The following is a 20,309-nucleotide window of genomic DNA, read 5'->3' as shown; positions in this document are numbered from 1 at the left end:
CATGTCTACAGGCCAGGTCTAGTATAATACAGACCAGGTCTATTATAATACAGGCCGGGTCTATTACAATACAGGCCAGGTCTATTATTAAAACAGACCAGGTCTATTATTAAAACAGGCCAGGTCTATTATAATACAGACCAGGTCTATTATAATACAGACTAGGTCTATTATAATACAGACTAGGTCTATTATAATACAGACTAGGTCTATTATAATACAGACTAGGTCTATTATAATACAGACCAGGTCTATTATAATACAGACCAGGTCTATTATAATACAGACCAGGTCTATTATAATACAGACCAGGTCTATTATAATACAGACCAGGTCTATTATAATACAGACTAGGTCTATTATAATACAGACCAGGTCTATTATAATACAGGCCAGGTCTATTATAATACAGGCCAGGTCTATTATAATACAGGCCAGGTCTATTATAATACAGGCCAGGTCTATTATAATACAGGCCAGGTCTATTATAATACAGGCCAGGTCTATTATAATACAGGCCAGGTCTATTATAATACAGGCCAGGTCTATTATAATACAGGCCAGGTCTATTATAATACAGGCCAGGTCTATTATAATACAGGCCAGGTCTATTATAATACAGACTAGGTCTATTATTATACAGACTAGGTCTATTATAATACAAATGTCACAAACCGGCTCAAAGCCCGTAACAAAAGGGAGACAACGTGGAGATAAGGAGTAACAAAATATATATTTATTAAATAAAGTTACTAGGTATAATATACAATGGTGTGTGTAATCAGTAATCAGTAGTGTAAGTGAGTGTTTTGCATGCATGAATGTGATAATGCTGGGTGTTGAAAGATGCTAAAGCAAACAACCAAAAAACCACCAAGAAACACAACAAAATCTATCAAGGTGTCTGCATGGAGAGAGTCTCCTCCATGAATGGGGAAGTGGTGTATTTATCCTGGGAGACACCGGGCCCAGGTGTTTCCCATGTAGCTGACGACCCTCCCAACTCCGCCCTCCGACATCCTAATAAGGAAACAAGAACAAAGAGAGAATACGGCAGACAGAGTGGGAGGGTCGTCACACAGATCAGAACTATTATAATACAGGCCAGGTCTATTATATTACAGGCCAGGTCTACAGGCCAGGTCTAGTATAATACAGGTCAGTTATAATATAATACAGACCAGGTCTAGTATAATACAGGCCGGGTTTACAGGCCAGGTCTATTATAATACAGGCCAGATCTAGCTCCACCTGGCACAGCCAGAAGAGGACTGGCCACCCCTCATAGCCTGGTTCCTCTCTAGGTTTCTTCCTAGGTTTTGGCCTTTCTAGGGAGTTTTTCCTAGCCACAGTGCTTCTACACCTGCATTGCTTGCTGTTTGGTGTTTTTGGCTGTGTTTCTGTACAGCACTTCGAGATATTAGCTGATGTACGAAGGGCTATATAAAATAAACTTGATTTGATATTGTAATACAGGCCAGGACTACAGGCCAGGTCTAGTATAATACAGGTCAGTTCTATTGTAATACAGACCAGGTCTATTATAATACAGGCCGGGTTTACAGGCCAGGTCTATTATAATACATGTCAGGTCTACAGGCCAGGTCTACAGGCCAGGTCTAGTATAATACAGGCCGGGTCTATTATAATACAGACCAGGTATATTAATACAGGCCAGGTCTATTACGATACAGGCCAGGTCTACAGGCCAGGTCTACAGGCCAGGTTTACAGGCCAGGTCTAGTATAATACAGGCCGGGTCTATTATAATACAAGCAAGTTCAACTAGAATACAGGCCAGGTCTATTACGATACAGGCTAGGTTTACAGACCAGGTCTATTATAATACAGGTCAGGTCTATTATAATACAGGTCAGGTCTATTATAATACAGGTCAGGTCTATTATAATACAGGCCAGGTCTATTATAATACAGGCCAGGTCTACAGGCCAGGTCTACAGGCCAGGTCTAGTATAATACAGGCCGGGTCTATTATAATACAGACCGGGTCTATTATAATACAGACCAGGTATATTAATACAGGTCAGGTCTATTATAATACAAGCCAGGTCTATTATAATACAGGCCAGGTCTACAGGCCAGGTCTACAGGCCAGGTCTACAGGCCAGGTCTAGTATAATACAGGCCGGGTCTATTATAATACAGGCAAGTTCTATTATAATACAGACCAGGTATATTAATACAGGTCAGGTCTATTATAAAACAAGCCAGGTCTAGTATAATACAGGTAAGGTCTATTATAATACAGACCAGAACTATTATAATACCGACCAGGTGTACAGGTCAGTTCTATTATAATACAGGCAAGTTCTATTATAATACAGACCAGGTATATTAATACAGGTCAGGTCTATTATAAAACAAACCAGGTATATTATAATACAGGTCAGGTCTATTATAATACAGACCAGGTCTATTATAATACAGGCCAGGTTTACAAGCCAGGTCTATTATAATACAGACCAGGTATATTAATACAGGTCAGGTCTATTATAATACCGGCCAGGACTACTTGCCAGGTCTAGTATAATACAGGTAAGGTCTATTATAATACAGGCCAGGTCAATTGTAATACAGGCCAGGTCTACAGGTCAGGTCTATTATAATACAGGCAAGTTCAATTATAATACAGGCCAGGTCTAGTATAATACAGACCAGGTCTAGTATAATACAGACCAGGTCTAGTATAATACAGGCCGGGTTTACAGACCAGGTCTAGTATAATACAGGCCAGGTCTATCATAATACAGACCAGGTCTATTATAATACAGGCCAGGTCTATTATAATACAGGACAGATCGACAGGCCAGGTATAGTATAACACAGGCCAGGTCTATTATAATACAGACCAGAACTATTATAATACAGGCATGTTCTATTATAATACAGACCAGGTATATTAATACAGGTCAGGTCTACAGGCCAGGTCTAGTATAATACAGGTCAGGTCTATTATAATACAGGCCAGGTCTATTATAAGACAGGACAGATCTACAGGCCAGGTATAGTATAATACAGGCCAGGTCTATTATAATACAGACCAGAACTTTTATAATACAGGCAAGTTCTATTATAATACAGACCAGGTCTATTATAATAAGGGACAGTTATATTATAATACAGGCCAGGTCTAGTATAACACAGACCAGGTCTAGTATAATACAGGCAAGTTCAATTATAATACAGACCGGGTCTATTATAAAACAGACCAGGTCTATTATAAAACAGGCCAGGTCTATTATAAAACAGGCCAAGTCTATTATAAAACAGGCCAAGTCTATTATAAAACAGGCCAGGTCTACAGGCCAGGTCTACAGGCAAGGTCTAGTATAATACAGGTCAGGTCTATTATACAGGTCAGGTCTATTATAATACAGACCAGAACTATTATAACACACGCCAGAACTAGTATAATACAGGCCAGAACTAGTATAATACAGGCCAGAACTATTATAATACAGGCCAGAACTAGTATAATACAGAACTATTCTACAGGCCAGGTCAATTGTAAAACAGGCCAGGTCTACAGGCCAGGTCTAGTATAATACAGAACTATTCTACAGGCCAGGTCAATTGTAAAACAGGCCAGGTCTACAGGCCAGGTCTAGTATAATACAGGCCAGGTCAATTGTAAAACAGGCCAGGTCTACAGGCCAGGTCTAGTATAATACAGACCAGGTCTATTATAATACAGAACTATTCTACAGGCCAGGTCAATTGTAAAACAGGCCAGGTCTACAGGCCAGGTCTAGTATAATACAGGCCAGGTCAATTGTAAAACAGGCCAGGTCTACAGGCCAGGTCTAGTATAATACAGACCAGGTCTATTATAATATAGGCCGGGTTTACAGGCCAGGTCTATTATAATACAGGCAAGTTATATTATAATACAGACCAGGTATTTTAATACAGGGCAGGTCTATTATAATACAAGCCAGGTCTATTATAATACAGACCAGGCCTATTATAATACAGGCCAGGCCTAGTATAATACAGACCAGGCCTATTATAATACAGACCAGGCCTATTATAATACAGACCAGGCCTATTATAATACAGACCAGGCCTATTATAATACAGACCAGGCCTATTATAATACAGACCAGGCCTATTATAATACAGACCAGGTCTACAGGCCAGGTCTAGTATAATACAGGTCAGGTCTATTATAATACAAACCAGGTCTATTATTAAACAGACCAGGTCTATTATTAAACAGACCAGGTCTATTACAAAACAGACCAGGTCTATTACAATAAAGGCCAGAGCTATTATATTACAGGCCAGGTCTACAGGCAGGTCTGGTATAATACAGGCCAGGTCTATTATAATACAGACCAGGTCTATTATAATACAGACCAGGTCTATTATAATACAGACCAGGCCTATTATAATACAGACCAGGCCTATTATAATACAGACCAGGTCTACAGGCCAGGTCTATTATAATACAAACCAGGTCTATTATAATACAGACCAGGTATTTTAATACAGGGCAGGTCTATTATAATACAAGCCAGGTCTATTATAATACAGACCAGGCCTATTATAATACAGGCCAGGCCTAGTATAATACAGACCAGGCCTATTATAATACAGACCAGGCCTATTATAATACAGACCAGGCCTATTATAATACAGACCAGGCCTATTATAATACAGACCAGGCCTATTATAATACAGACCAGGCCTATTATAATACAGACCAGGTCTACAGGCCAGGTCTAGTATAATACAGGTCAGGTCTATTATAATACAAACCAGGTCTATTATTAAACAGACCAGGTCTATTATTAAACAGACCAGGTCTATTACAAAACAGACCAGGTCTATTACAATAAAGGCCAGAGCTATTATATTACAGGCCAGGTCTACAGGCAGGTCTGGTATAATACAGGCCAGGTCTATTATAATACAGACCAGGTCTATTATAATACAGACCAGGTCTATTATAATACAGACCAGGCCTATTATAATACAGACCAGGCCTATTATAATACAGACCAGGTCTACAGGCCAGGTCTATTATAATACAAACCAGGTCTATTATAATACAGGCAAGTTCAATTATAATACAGGCAAGTTCAATTATAATACAGACCAGGCCTATTATAATACAGGCAAGTTCAATTATAATACAGACCAGGTCTATTATAATACAGACCAGGCCTATTATAATACAGGCCAGGTCTACAGGCCAGGTCTATTATAATACAAACCAGGTCTATTATTAAACAGACCATGTCTAGTATAATACAGTCCAGGTCTATTATAATACAGGCAAGTTCAATTATAATACAGACCAGGCCTATTATAATACAGACCAGGCCTATTATAATACAGACCAGGCCTATTATAATACAGACCAGGTCTACAGGCCAGGTCTAGTATAATACAGGTCAGGTGTATTATAATACAAACCAGGTCTAGTATAATACAGGCCTTTTCTAAAGGCCATGTCTAGTATAATACAGGCCAGGTCTATTATAATACAGTCCAGGTCTATTATAATACAGACCAGGTATATTACAATACAGGCCAGGTCTACAGGCCAGGTCTAGTATAAGAGGCCAGGTCTATTATAAAACAGACCAGGTCTATTATTATACAGGCAAGGTCTATTATAATACAGACCAGAAATATTATAATACAGGCCAGGTCTACAGGCCAGGTCTAGTATAATACAGGCCAGGTCTATAGGCCATGTCTAGTATAATACAGGCCAGGTCTATTATAATACAGGCCAGGTCTACAGGCCAGGTCTAGTATAATACAGGCCAGGTCTATAGGCCATGTCTAGTATAATACAGGTCAGATCTATTATAATACAGACCAGGTCAATTATAATACAGGCAAGTTCAATTATAATACAGACCAGGCCTATTATAATACAGGCCAGGTCTAGTATAATACAGGCCAGGTCTAGTATAATACAGGCCAGGTCTAGTATAATACAGACGTTTTCTATTATAATACAGATGTTTTCTATTATAATACAGACGTTTTCTATTATAATACAGACGTTTTCTATTATAATACAGACCAATTCTAAAGGTCAGGTCTAGTATAATACAGGCCAGGTCAATTGTAATACAGGTCAGGTCTACAGGCCATGTGTAGTATAATACAGGTCAGTTCTATTATAATACAGACCAGGTATATTACAATACAGGCCAGGTCTAGTATAATAGAGGCCAGGTCTATTATAAAAAACAGACCAGGTCTATTATAATACAGACCATGTCTACAAGCCAGGTCTACAAGTCAGGTCTATTATAATACAGGCCAGGTCTATTATTATACAGGCAAGGTCTATTATAATACAGACCAGAACTATTATAATACAGGCCAGAGCTATTATATTACAGGCAAGGTCTATTATAATACAGACCAGAACTATTATATTACAGGCCAGGTCTACAGGCCAGGTCTAGTATAATACAGGCCGGGTTTACAGGGCAGGTCTAGTATAATACAGACCAGAACTATTATAATACAGGCCAGGTATATTATAATACAGGCCAGGTATATTATAATACAGGCCATGTATATTATAATACAGGCCATGTATATTATAATACAGGCCAGGTATATTATAATACAAGTCAGGTCTAGTATAATACAGGTCAGGTCTACAGGCCAGGTCTAGTATAATACAGGTCAGTTGTAATATAATACAGGCCAGGTCTGTTATAATACAAACCAGGTATATTATAATACAGGTCAGGTCTATTATAGTACAGACCAGGTCTATTATAATACAGGCCAGGTCTAGTATAATACAGGTCAGGTCTAGTATAATACAGGTCAGGTCTAGTATAATACAGGTCAGGTCTACAGGCCAGGTCTAGTATAATACAGGTCAGTTGTAATATAATACAGGCCAGGTCTGTTATAATACAAACCAGGTATATTATAATACAGGTCAGGTCTATTATAGTACAGGCCAGGTCTAGTATAATACAGGCCAGGTCTAGTATAATACAGGCCAGGTCTAATATAATACAGACGTTTTCTATTATAATACAGGCCAGGTCTACAGGCCAGGTCTATTATAATACAAACCAGGTCTATTATTAAACAGACCATGTCTATTATAATACAGTCCAGGTCTATTATAATACAGGCAAGTTCAATTATAATACAGACCAGGCCTATTATAATACAGACCAGGCCTATTATAATACAGACCAGGCCTATTATAATACAAACCAGGTCTACAGGCCAGGTCTAGTATAATACAGGTCAGGTGTATTATAATACAAACCAGGTCTAGTATAAGACAGGCCTTTTCTAAAGGCCATGTCTAGTATAATACAGGCCAGGTCTATTATAATACAGTCCAGGTCTATTATAATACAGACCAGGTATATTACAATACAGGCCAGGTCTACAGGCCAGGTCTAGTATAAGAGGCCAGGTCTATTATAAAACAGACCAGGTCTATTATTATACAGGCAAGGTCTATTATAATACAGACCAGAAATATTATAATACAGGCCAGGTCTACAGGCCAGGTCTAGTATAATACAGGCCAGGTCTATAGGCCATGTCTAGTATAATACAGGCCAGGTCTATTATAATACAGGCCAGGTCTACAGGCCAGGTCTAGTATAATACAGGCCAGGTCTATAGGCCATGTCTAGTATAATACAGGTCAGATCTATTATAATACAGACCAGGTCTATTATAATACAGGCAAGTTCAATTATAATACAGACCAGGCCTATTATAATACAGGCCAGGTCTAGTATAATACAGGCCAGGTCTATTATAATACAGGCCAGGTCTATTATAATACAGACGTTTTCTATTATAATACAGACGTTTTCTATTATAATACAGACGTTTTCTATTATAATACAGACGTTTTCTATTATAATACAGACGTTTTCTATTATAATACAGACCAATTCTAAAGGTCAGGTCTAGTATAATACAGGCCAGGTCAATTGTAATACAGGTCAGGTCTACAGGCCATGTGTAGTATAATACAGGTCAGTTCTATTATAATACAGTCCAGGTCTATTATAATACAGACCAGGTATATTACAATACAGGCCAGGTCTAGTATAATAGAGGCCAGGTCTATTATAAAAAACAGACCAGGTCTATTATAATACAGACCATGTCTACAAGCCAGGTCTACAAGTCAGGTCTATTATAATACAGGCCAGGTCTATTATTATACAGGCAAGGTCTATTATAATACAGACCAGAACTATTATAATACAGGCCAGAGCTATTATATTACAGGCAAGGTCTATTATAATACAGACCAGAACTATTATATTACAGGCCAGGTCTACAGGCCAGGTCTAGTATAATACAGGCCGGGTTTACAGGGCAGGTCTAGTATAATACAGACCAGAACTATTATAATACAGGCCAGGTATATTATAATACAGGCCATGTATATTATAATACAGGCCAGGTATATTATAATACAGGCCAGGTATATTATAATACAGGCCATGTATATTATAATACAGGCCAGGTATATTATAATACAGGTCAGGTCTAGTATAATACAGGTCAGGTCTAGTATAATACAGGTCAGGTCTACAGGCCAGGTCTAGTATAATACAGGTCAGTTGTAATATAATACAGGCCAGGTCTGTTATAATACAAACCAGGTATATTATAATACAGGTCAGGTCTATTATAGTACAGACCAGGTCTATTATAATACAGGTCAGGTCTAGTATAATACAGGTCAGGTCTAGTATAATACAGGTCAGGTCTACAGGCCAGGTCTAGTATAATACAGGTCAGTTGTAATATAATACAGGCCAGGTCTGTTATAATACAAACCAGGTATATTATAATACAGGTCAGGTCTATTATAGTACAGACCAGGTCTAGTATAATACAGGCAAGTTCAATTATAATACAGACCAGGTATATTAATACAGGTCAGGTCTATTATAATACAGGCCAGGTATATTATAATACAGGCCAGGTATATTAATACAGGTCAGGTCTATTATAATACAGGTCAGGTCTATTATAATACAGGCCAGGTATATTATAATACAGGCCAGGACTACAGGCCAGGTCAAGTATAATACAGGTCAATTCTATTGTAATACAGACCAGGTCTATTATAATGCAGGCCGGGTTTACAGGCCAGGTCTATTATAATACAGGCCAGGTATATTATAATACAGGCCAGGTCTACAGGCCAGGTCTATTATAATACAGGCAAGTTCAATTATAATACAGGCCAGGTCTAGTATAATACAGACCAGGTCTAGTATAATACAGACCAGGTCTAGTATAATACAGACCAGGTCTAGTATAATACAGGCCGGGTTTACAGACCAGGTATATTATAATACATGACAGGTCTATTTTAATACAGGCCAGGTCTATTATAATACAGGTAAGGTCTATTATAATACAGGCCAGGTCTACAGGCCAGGTCTAGTATAATACAGGTAAGGTCTATTATAATACAGGCAAGTTCAATTATAATACAGGCCAGGTCTAGTATAATACAGACCAGGTCTAGTATAATACATGCCAGGTCTATTATAATACAGGCCAGGTCTATTATAATACAGGACAGATCTACAGGCCAGGTCTATTATAATACAGACCAGAACTATTATAATACAGGCAAGTTCTATTATAATACAGACCAGGTCTATTATAATAAGGGACAGTTATATTATAATACAGGCCAGGTCTAGTATAACACAGACCAGGTATATTATAACACAGGTCAGGTCTATTATAATACAGGCCAGGTCTACAGGCCAGGTCTAGTATAATACAGGTCAGGTCTATTATAATACAGGCCAGCTCTTCAATCCAGGTCTAGTATAATACAGGCCAGGTCTATTATAATACAGGTCAAGAACTATTATTATACAGGACAGGTCTACAGGCCAGGTCTAGTATAATACAGGCCAGGTCGATTATAATACAGACCAGAACTATTGTAATACAGGCCAGGTCTAGTATAATACAGGTAAGGTCTATTATAATACAGACCAGGTCTATTATAATACAGGCCGGGTTTACATTCCAGGTCTATTATAATACAGGAGAGTTATATTAAAATACAGACCAGGTATATTAATACAGGTCAGGTCTATTATAAAACAGGCCAGGTCTATTATAACACAGGCCAGGTCTATTATAACAGGCCAGGTCTACAGGCCAGGTAAACCGGCCAGGTCTAGTAGAATACAGTCCTGGTATATTATAATAAAGAACATGTTTATTTGAATACAGTCCAGGTCTATTATAATACAGACCAGGTATATTACAATACAGGCCAGGTCTAGTATAATAGAGGCCAGGTCTATTATAAAAAACAGACCAGGTCTATTATAATACAGACCATGTCTACAAGCCAGGTCTACAAGTCAGGTCTATTATAATACAGGCCAGGTCTATTATTATACAGGCAAGGTCTATTATTATACAGACCAGAACTATTATAATACAGGCCAGAGCTATTATATTACAGGCAAGGTCTATTATAATACAGACCAGAACTATTATATTACAGGCCAGGTCTACAGGCCAGGTCTAGTATAATACAGGCCGGGTTTACAGGGCAGGTCTAGTATAATACAGACCAGAACTATTATAATACAGGCCAGGTATATTATAATACAGGCCAGGTATATTATAATACAGGCCATGTATATTATAATACAGGCCAGGTATATTATAATACAGGTCAGGTCTAGTATAATACAGGTCAGGTTCTAGTAGATATCCAGGTCAGGTCTACAGGCCAGGTCTAGCTATAGTGCAGGTCAGTCGTACTAGCAGTACAGGTCCAGGACCGTTATAATACAAACCAGGTCTGTCATAACACAGGTCAGAGTCTATTCTAGTACAGACCAGGTCTATTATGATACAGGCCAGGTCTAGTATAATACAGGTCAGGTCTAGTATGATCCAGGTCAGGTCTACAGGCCAGGTCTAGTATAATACAGGTCAGTTGTAATATAATACAGGCCAGGTCTGTTATAATACAAACCAGGTATATTATAATACAGGTCAGGTCTATTATAGTACAGACCAGGTCTAGTATAATACAGGCAAGTTCAATTATAATACAGACCAGGTATATTAATACAGGTCAGGTCTATTATAATACAGGCCAGGTATATTATAATACAGGCCAGGTATATTAATACGTCAGGTCTATTATAATACAGGTCAGGTCTATTATAATACAGGCCAGGTATATTATAATACAGGCCAGGACTACAGGCCAGGTCAAGTATAATACAGGTCAATTCTATTGTAATACAGACCAGGTCTATTATAATGCAGGCCGGGTTTACAGGCAGGTCTATTATAATACAGGCCAGGTATATTATAATACAGGCCAGGTCTACAGGCCAGGTCTATTATAATACAGGCAAGTTCAATTATAATACAGGCCAGGTCTAGTATAATACAGACCAGGTCTAGTAGGATACAGACCAGGTCTAGTATAATACAGGCCGGGTTTACAGACCAGGTATATTATAATACATGACAGGTCTATTTTAATACAGGCCAGGTCTATTATAATACAGGTAAGGTCTATTATAATACAGGCCAGGTCAATTGTAATACAGGCCAGGTCTACAGGCCAGGTCTAGTATAATACAGGTCAGGCCTATTATAATACAGGCAAGTTCAATTATAATACAGGCCAGGTCTAGTATAATACAGACCAGGTCTAGTATAATACATGCCAGGTCTATTATAATACAGGCCAGGTCTATTATAATACAGGACAGATCTACAGGCCAGGTCTATTATAATACAGACCAGAACTATTATAATACAGGCAAGTTCTATTATAATACAGACCAGGTCTCATTATAATAAGGGACAGTTATATTATAATACAGGCCAGGTCTAGTATAACACAGACCAGGTATATTATAACACAGGTCAGGTCTATTATAATACAGGCCAGGTCTACAGGCCAGGTCTAGTATAATACAGGTCAGGTCTATTATAATACAGGCCAGCTCTTCAATCCAGGTCTAGTATAATACAGGCCAGGTCTATTATAATACAGGTCAAGAACTATTATTATACAGGACAGGTCTACAGGCCAGGTCTAGTATAATACAGGCCAGGTCGATTATAATACAGACCAGAACTATTGTAATACAGGCCAGGTCTAGTATAATACAGGTAAGGTCTATTATAATACAGACCAGGTCTATTATAATACAGGCCGGGTTTACATTCCAGGTCTATTATAATACAGGAGAGTTATATTAAAATACAGACCAGGTATATTAATACAGGTCAGGTCTATTATAAAACAGGCCAGGTCTATTATAACACAGGCCAGGTCTATTATAACACAGGCCAGGTCTACAGGCCAGGTAAACCGGCCAGGTCTAGTAGAATACAGTCCTGGTATATTATAATAAAGAACATGTTTATTTGAATACAGGCCAGGTTTATTATAATACAGGATAGGTCTACAGGTCAGGTATATTATAATACAGGCCAGGTCTATTATAATACAGGCCAGGTCTAGTATAATACAGGTCAGGTTTACAGGCCAGGTCTATTATAATACAGGCCAGGTCTATTATAATACAGGTCAGGTTTACAGGCCAGGTCTATTATAATACAGGCCAGGTCTATTATAATACAGGACAGGTCTATTGTAATACAGGCCAGGTCTACAGGCCAGGTCTAGTATAATACAGGTCAGGTCTATTATAATACATACCAGGTCTATTATTATACAGGCCATATCTATATGCCAGGTCTGAGTGTAATACAGGCCAGGTCTATTTTAATAGATCAGGTCTATTATAATACAGGCCAGGTCTATTATAATACAGGCCAGGTATACAGGCCAGGTCTATTATAACACAGACCAGATCTATTATAATACAGGCCAGGTATATTATTATACAGGTCTATTATTATTCTGGAAAGGTCTATTATAATACAGGCCAGGTCTATCATAATACAGACCAGGTCTATTATAATACAGGCCAGATCTACAGGCCAGGTCTAGTATAATACAGGTCACGTCTATAATACAGACCAGGTCTATCATTATACAGGATAGGTCTATTATTATACAGGCCATGTTTACTGGCCAGGTCTATTAGAATACAGGCCAGGTCTATTAGAATACAGGCCAGGTCTATTTTTATTACCGGCCAGGTCTACAGGCCAGGTCTGGTATAGTACAGGCCAGATCAATTATAATACAGGCCAGGTCAATTATAATACAGGCCAGGTCAATTATAATACAGGCCAGGTCAATTATAATACAGACCAGGTCAATTATAATACAGACCAGGTCAATTATAATACAGACCAGGTCAATTATAATACAGACCAGGTCTACAGGCCATGTCTATTATAACACAGGCCAGGTCTACAGGCCAGGTCTAGTATAATACAGGCCAGGTCTATTATAATACAGACCTATTCTATTGTAATACAGGCCAGGTCTATTATAATACAGGTCAAGAACTATTATTATACAGGACAGGTCTACAGGCCAGGTCTAGTATAATACAGGCCAGGTCGATTATAATACAGACCAGAACTATTGTAATACAGGCAGGGTCTATTATATGACAGGCCAGGTCTAGTATAATAGAGACCAGGTCTATTATAATACAGGCCAGGTCTAGTATAATACAGGTAAGGTCAATTATAATACAGGTAAGGTCAATTATAATACAGACCAGGTCAATTATAATACAGACCAGGTCTACAGGCCATGTCTATTATAACACAGGCCAGGTCTAGTATAATACAGGCCAGGTCTTTTATAAAACAGGCCAAGTCTATTACAAAACCGAACGCTGCCTGCACTTGCCCGCCCGTCCAGCATCACTACTCTGGATGGTTCTGACTTAGAATATGTGGACAACTACAAATACCTAGGGGTCTGGTTAGACTGTAAACCTCGCCTTCCAGACTAACATTAAGCATCTCAAATCCAAAACGTATCTGGAATCCGCTTCCTGTTTCGCAACAAAGCATCCTTCACTCATGCTGCCAAACATACCCTCGTAAAACGAACTATCCTACCGATCCTCGACTTCGGCGATGTCATTTACAAAATAGCCTCCAACACTCTACTCAGCAAATTGGATGCAGTATATCACAGTGCCATCCGCTCTGTCACCAAAGCCACATATACTACCCACCATTGCTACCTGTATGCTCTCGTTGGCTGGCCCTCACATCATATTCGTCGCCAAACCCACTGGCTCCAGGTCATCTATAAGTCTGATACTTCCGGTGCCGACAGAGACGGCCGCCTCGCTTTTAGTTTCCTAGGAAAGGAAACTTTCACTTTACAATAGTAATAATAATATGCAAATTGTATGATCTAGAATAGAGTACGAGGCAGTTTAATTTGGGCATGATTTATTCCAAAGTGAAAACAGCGCCCCCCTATTGACAAGTTAAGCGGAAGATTACCAGTGTTTGATGCTCGTCGTTTGGTGTGACAGACAGGTTGGAGTCATTGTTCTTTTGAGTTTTGATGTTACGCCTCTTGGAGGGAACACAACACCCTTCAACTCCCCGTGGAGTGAAAGAGGTACGTGACTGGAGGTAAAGAGGTACGTGACTGGAGGTAAAGAGGTACGTGACTGGAGGTAAAGAGGCACGAGGACTGGAGGTAAAGAGGTACGTGACTGGAGGTAAAGAGGTACGTGACTGGAGGTAAGAGGTACGTGACTGGAGGTAAAGAGGTACGTGACTGGAGGTAAAGAGGTACGTGACTGGAGGTAAAGAGGTACGTGACTGGAGGTAAAGAGGTACGTGACTGGAGGTAAAGAGGTACGTGACTGGAGGTAAAGAGGTACGTGACTGGAGGTAAAGAGGTACGTGACTGGAGGTAAAGAGGTACGTGACTGGAGGTAAAGAGGTACGTGACTGGAGGTAAAGAGGTACGTGACTGGAGGTAAAGAGGTACGTGACTGGAGGTAAAGAGGTACGTGACTGGAGGTAAAGAGGTACGTGACTGGAGGTAAAGAGGTACGTGACTGGAGGTAAAGAGGTACGTGACTGGAGGTAAAGAGGTACGTGACTGGAGGTAAGTAGGTACGTGACTGGAGGTAAAGAGGTACGTGACTGGAGGTAAAGAGGTACGTGACTGGAGGTAAAGGGGTACGTGACTGGAGGTAAAGAGGTACAGTGACTGGAGGTAAAGAGGTACGTGACTGTAGGTAAAGAGGTACGTGACTGTAGGTAAGAGAGGGTACAGTGACTGCTAGGTGGAGGTAAAGAGGTGCGTGACTGTAGGTGGAGGTAAAGAGGTACGTGACTGTAGGTGGAGGTAAAGAGGTACGTGACTGTAGGTGGAGGTAAAGAGGTACGTGACTGTAGGTGGAGGTAAAGAGGTACGTGACTGTAGGTGGAGGTAAAGAGGTACGTGACTGTAGGTGGAGGTAAAGAGGTACGTGACTGTAGGTGGAGGTAAAGAGGTACGTGACTGTAGGTGGAGGTAAAGAGGTATGTGACTGTAGGTGGAGGTAAAGAGGTATGTGACTGTAGGTGGAGGTAAAGAGGTATGTGACTGTAGGTGGAGGTAAAGATGACAGAGGCAGAGAATATTACCTTTAACAGGGAATTTATTCCTTCACACGGTAATTTGGAGAAAAGGGGCTGGACGGAACCAAAGCAAAGAAAGTAAAAGTTAAAAAGTCCCCTCTCCTACCTAACCACTACTTACCTAACCTTTTAACACCCCCTGGAGCGCTAACCAAAATACATGCCTGCACTGGTCCACCCATGCTCTACCTAGTGTGCATAGACAGTAAATACTACGGGTATATGTATGCCCACAGGCCTCTTGCCTAAGCACTCCCAAGCAGCCTTCACCTCCTGGAACAAAAACAGAAGAATTACTAAAATGCAAAAGTGAACAATTTCAATAATCAAAAACACAGTCCTTTTGGCATACACATACCTCAGAAGTGGCAGCTACAAAATACTTTCAACAAAACTGTCACTGGGCAACAACCAACACAGTACATCAAAGATGCTCTCTCTCTCTTGGCTTTTATCCAGCTGGAGAAGGAGTTGATAATTGACAACAGCTGTTTCCCCTGACGAGGGTACGGAGCTCCTCATTATTGATGGGGCTGACCAATCAGCTGCTTAGAATCCAGGAAGCCTGAAATACACACATACAAACACATACAGTTGAAGTCAGAAGTTTACATACACTTAGGTTGGAGTCATTAAAACTTGTTTTTAACCACTCCACAAATTTCTTGTTAACAAACTATAGTTTTGGCAAGTCAGTTAGGACATCTACTTTGTGCATGACACAAGTCATTTTTCCAACAATTGTTTCCAGACAGATTATTTCATTTATAATTGGTCCCGTGTGGCTCAGTTGGTAGAGCATGGCGCTTGCAATGCCAGGGTTGTGGGTTCATTCCCCACGGGGGGACCAGGATGAATATGTATGAACTTTCCAATTTGTAAGTCGCTCTGGATAAGAGCGTCAGCTAAATGACTTAAATGTAAATGTAATTCACTGTATCACAATTACAGTGGGTCAGAAGTTTACATACACTAAGTTGATTGTGCCTTTAAACAGCTTGGAAAATTCCAGAAAATGATGTCATTGCTTTAGAAGCTTCTGATAGGCTAATTGACATAATTTGAGTCAATTGGAGGTGTACCTGTGGATGTAGTATTTCAAGGCCTACCTTCAAACTCAGTGCCTCTTTGCTTGACATCATGGGGAAATCAAAAGAAATCAGCGAAGATCTCAGAAAAATAATTGTAGAATTCCACAAGTCTGGTTCATCCTTGGGAAGGGTTGCCAATGCCTGAAGGTACCACGTTCATCTGTACAAACAATAGTACGCAAGTATAAACACCATGGGACCACACAGCTGTCATACCGCTCAGGAAGGAGACGCGTTCTGTCTCCTAGAGATGAACGTACTTTGGTGCGAAAAGTGCAAATCAATCCCAGAACAACAGCAAAGGACGTTGTGAAGATGCTGGAGGAAACAGGTACAAAAGTATTTATATCCACAGTAAAACGAGTCATATATCGACATAACCTGAAAGGCCGCTCAACAAGGAAGAAGCCACTGCTACAAAACCAACATTAAAAAGCCTACGGTTTGCAACTGCACATGGGGACGAAGAACGTTTTTTTTTTTTAAATGTCCTCTGGTCTGATGAAACAAAAATAGAACTGTTTGGCTATAATGACCATCGTTTTGTTTGGAGGACAAGGGGGAGGCTTGCAAGCCGAAGAACACCATCCCAACCGTGAAGCACGGGGGTGGCAGCATCATGTTGTGGGGGTGCTTTGCTGCAGGAGGGACTGGTGCAATTCACAAAATAGATGGCATCATGAGGCAGGAAAATTATGTGGATATATTGAAGAACATCTCAAAAGACATCAGTCAGGAAGTTAAAGCTTGGTCGCAAATGGGTCTTCCAAATGGACAAGGACCCCAAGCATACTTCCAAAATTGAGGCAAAATGGCTTAAGGACAACAAAGTCAAGGTATTGGAGTGGTCATCACAAAACCCTGACCTCAATCCTATAGAAAATTTGTGGGCAGAACTGATAAAGTGTCTGAGCAAGGAGGCCTACACACCATACTGTTACACAGGAGGAATAGGACAAAATTCACCCAACTTATTGTGGAAGGCTACCTACGTTTGACCCAAGTTAAACAATTTAAAGACAGTGCTACCAAATACTAATTGAGTGTATGTAAACTTCTGACCCACTGGGAATGTGATGAAAGAAATAAAAGCTGAAATAAATCATTCTCTCTACTATTATTCTGACATTTCACATTCTTAAAATAGGTGATCTGAACTTACTAAAAACAGAGATTTTTTTTACTAGGATTATAATGTCAGGAATTGTGAAAAACTGAGTTTAAATGTATTTGCCTAAGGTGTATGTAAACTTCCGACTTCAACTGTATGTTTCAGTAAGATTGGATTTATAACAATGGTTCTCAACTGTACTGCAGGGATGGAGTGCAAGTTGTAGAAAATGGAGGTTGTGGTGGCAGCGGCAAGAGAACTACGTGTGTGTGCAAGACTAGACTTCAGAAGAGTTACAGGGTGTGTTAAGTGGTGATGTCCCATCCTTTCAGGTTGTTGGCATGAGGTATGACTAGAATAATTTAAAAAAGTGGAGTAGGTTAGTTTTATTGAAATTGTATATCTTTTTGGAAGAAAAAAATTGTGAGCGTTAGATGGTAGGGTATTTATTTATTTTTCAAGCAAAAATATAAGGCAGTTGTACTCCAGTCTCGTAGGTGGCGGTAATGCAACATATTGGATTCCAACCGCCGTTAAACCACATCGAAGAAGAAATCTCCCACACAGTGCGGAAATAGAAAGGGGGATTCCTGGTGCAAGTTAGCTTAGCGCTGTCGCTTTGACAGCTAGCTACATCAGAAGAATGTCAGAACTATCACTGGAAATTATTTCATCAGATTTGAATAAGAATAGACTCTAGAAGTGGTGTCAGTTGCGGAAATACGCTTGGTCTGCCACAGTCAACCCAGAGCTTGGTTAGCTAACGTCAGCCTGATTAACGCCAACTAACTACGTATACAGATAAAAGGTAAAGGTTTCATGTTAGTTAAACAACTAACGTTAGTTACATATATATTTAGCTAAAGTCATGTCGTTGGCTGCCAGCTGCCACTGTTGTGCTAACTAGCTGACGTGATTGTCATGGCTAGCGTAGACAGAATTAGCCATATAGCTAGCCACATGTTTGTCTAGCTAACCTTACCTAGCTATAGGCTTTATGCCTGGTGAACCAGTACCTAGTCCTAAGGCTTGAGGAGACCCGACGCCCAACATCATTCAAACGTTAGGTAAAAAATACGTTCGGTATTCACCAAATATGGAGTTTCGCAGAACAACTAAATATTTGTAGACCTTTTTTGGAGATAGGTACATACGCACCGTATGTAACGGCTAGGCGTCAGAGGAGATCTCGTCTCTCAAGCCAAGGTACTGGTTCATATGACTTAAAAGTTGGCAAGCGAACTAACCGTGTTTCAAACTTCATTAGCTAATGTTACTAGCTGTTAGCCTGCTAGCTAACTAGGTAAAAAATACAGTAGGTTAGCTAGGTACGTATCAAAACCAACCAGGATGGAGCTAGAAGTGAAAGTAGCCTAGCTAGCGCCGAACAGACCGACTGCCTATAGATAAGTAGGCAGGGAAATGCCCGTGTTGGTCATTTCTGTTAACGTTATATAATCCAAATAAATCAACCGCAGCATGGTTTTGGAATGATTCAGCAGTTTTTAACTGATTCAGTACAATATTGGAAATTTAATGTTGAAAGTTCAATTTATATTGCTAAAATGTAAGTTGAAAATTGTTGTCACTGCTTCCTGTTGACAAGACGTTTTGATAAATAGGCCGATGTCAAAACACTGTTTTACGTGTCCAAGTCAATAACCAATATGCAGAAACAGGTTGTGATATATTGAAAACATAAAATGTACTATCTACACGTACATGTGCAACAATATTAATCATTCTATTTATTTATTTATTTTTACGAGCACCTTATAAACTGCACATGCACCAGAAACCCTGTTGTTTTGGTAATAAATCACTGATATGGATGAGGGGGAATCAGGTTGTATGAGCTGTTAACTACCACAACTAAAACAAAACACATGGAACCTGGATATTGTTTTTTTCACTGGTTAGAGGACAACCTGCAGAAGACAGTGGGCCACACTTTTTTTTGGGTTGTGTTGCATTTTGATATGGGGGTCTCCAAAAGAGAGGCAAAACTGTTTTGTCAATCAGTCATATCAATTATCACGTTGAAATCAATTGTGTAAGAGGGGGAGATGAGGTTGCATGTCCTGCTAAAACTAAAACGGCTAAAAAAAGAAGATGGCTAGCCTGAAAATGTTAAGCTGCCTGAACAGGTGTCTCTTGCTTGAACGGTTCAAGAGTTACTGAATTATTTTATGCTAAGTTATAAAGAACAGGGACTGCGGTTGAAAATTCGCCAGCTGATGATTAATGTGCACTGTCCCTGTAAAAATAAACACGATTTCAAACCTTCAGAAAGTATTCATAGCCTTGATATAGTCCAATTTTTTTTGTTACAGCCTGAATATAAAAACAATTATTAAATAAACACAATACCGCATAATGAAAACATGTTTTTAGACATTTTTGTAATTTTGGGGGAAAATTAAATATAGAAATATTCAATTTACATAAGTATTCACACCCCTGAATCAATACTGTGTAGAGAAGCACCTTTGGCAGTGATTACAGCTGTA

General features: G+C 39.4%; 1 long non-coding RNA gene across 1 annotated transcript; it reads right to left on the bottom strand.

Annotated features, from left to right (window-relative positions):
- Nucleotides 1–714: 714 nt before the first annotated feature.
- Nucleotides 715–16,074, bottom strand: LOC139556845 (uncharacterized). The gene is made up of 6 exons (XR_011671304.1): nt 15,956–16,074; nt 15,787–15,870; nt 15,604–15,651; nt 14,461–14,589; nt 14,184–14,312; nt 715–1,020 (listed from the first exon to the last, which is right to left on the bottom strand). It is a non-coding gene; the product is annotated as an uncharacterized lncRNA (long non-coding RNA).
- Nucleotides 16,075–20,309: the final 4,235 nt, after the last annotated feature.

This window comes from Salvelinus alpinus, chromosome 28 (genome assembly GCF_045679555.1).
Source record: "Salvelinus alpinus chromosome 28, SLU_Salpinus.1, whole genome shotgun sequence".
Classification (NCBI taxonomy): Eukaryota; Metazoa; Chordata; class Actinopteri; order Salmoniformes; family Salmonidae; genus Salvelinus; species Salvelinus alpinus.
The sequence above is the reverse complement of the archived record's forward strand: the minus strand, read 5'-3'. Positions and strand labels throughout refer to the sequence as shown.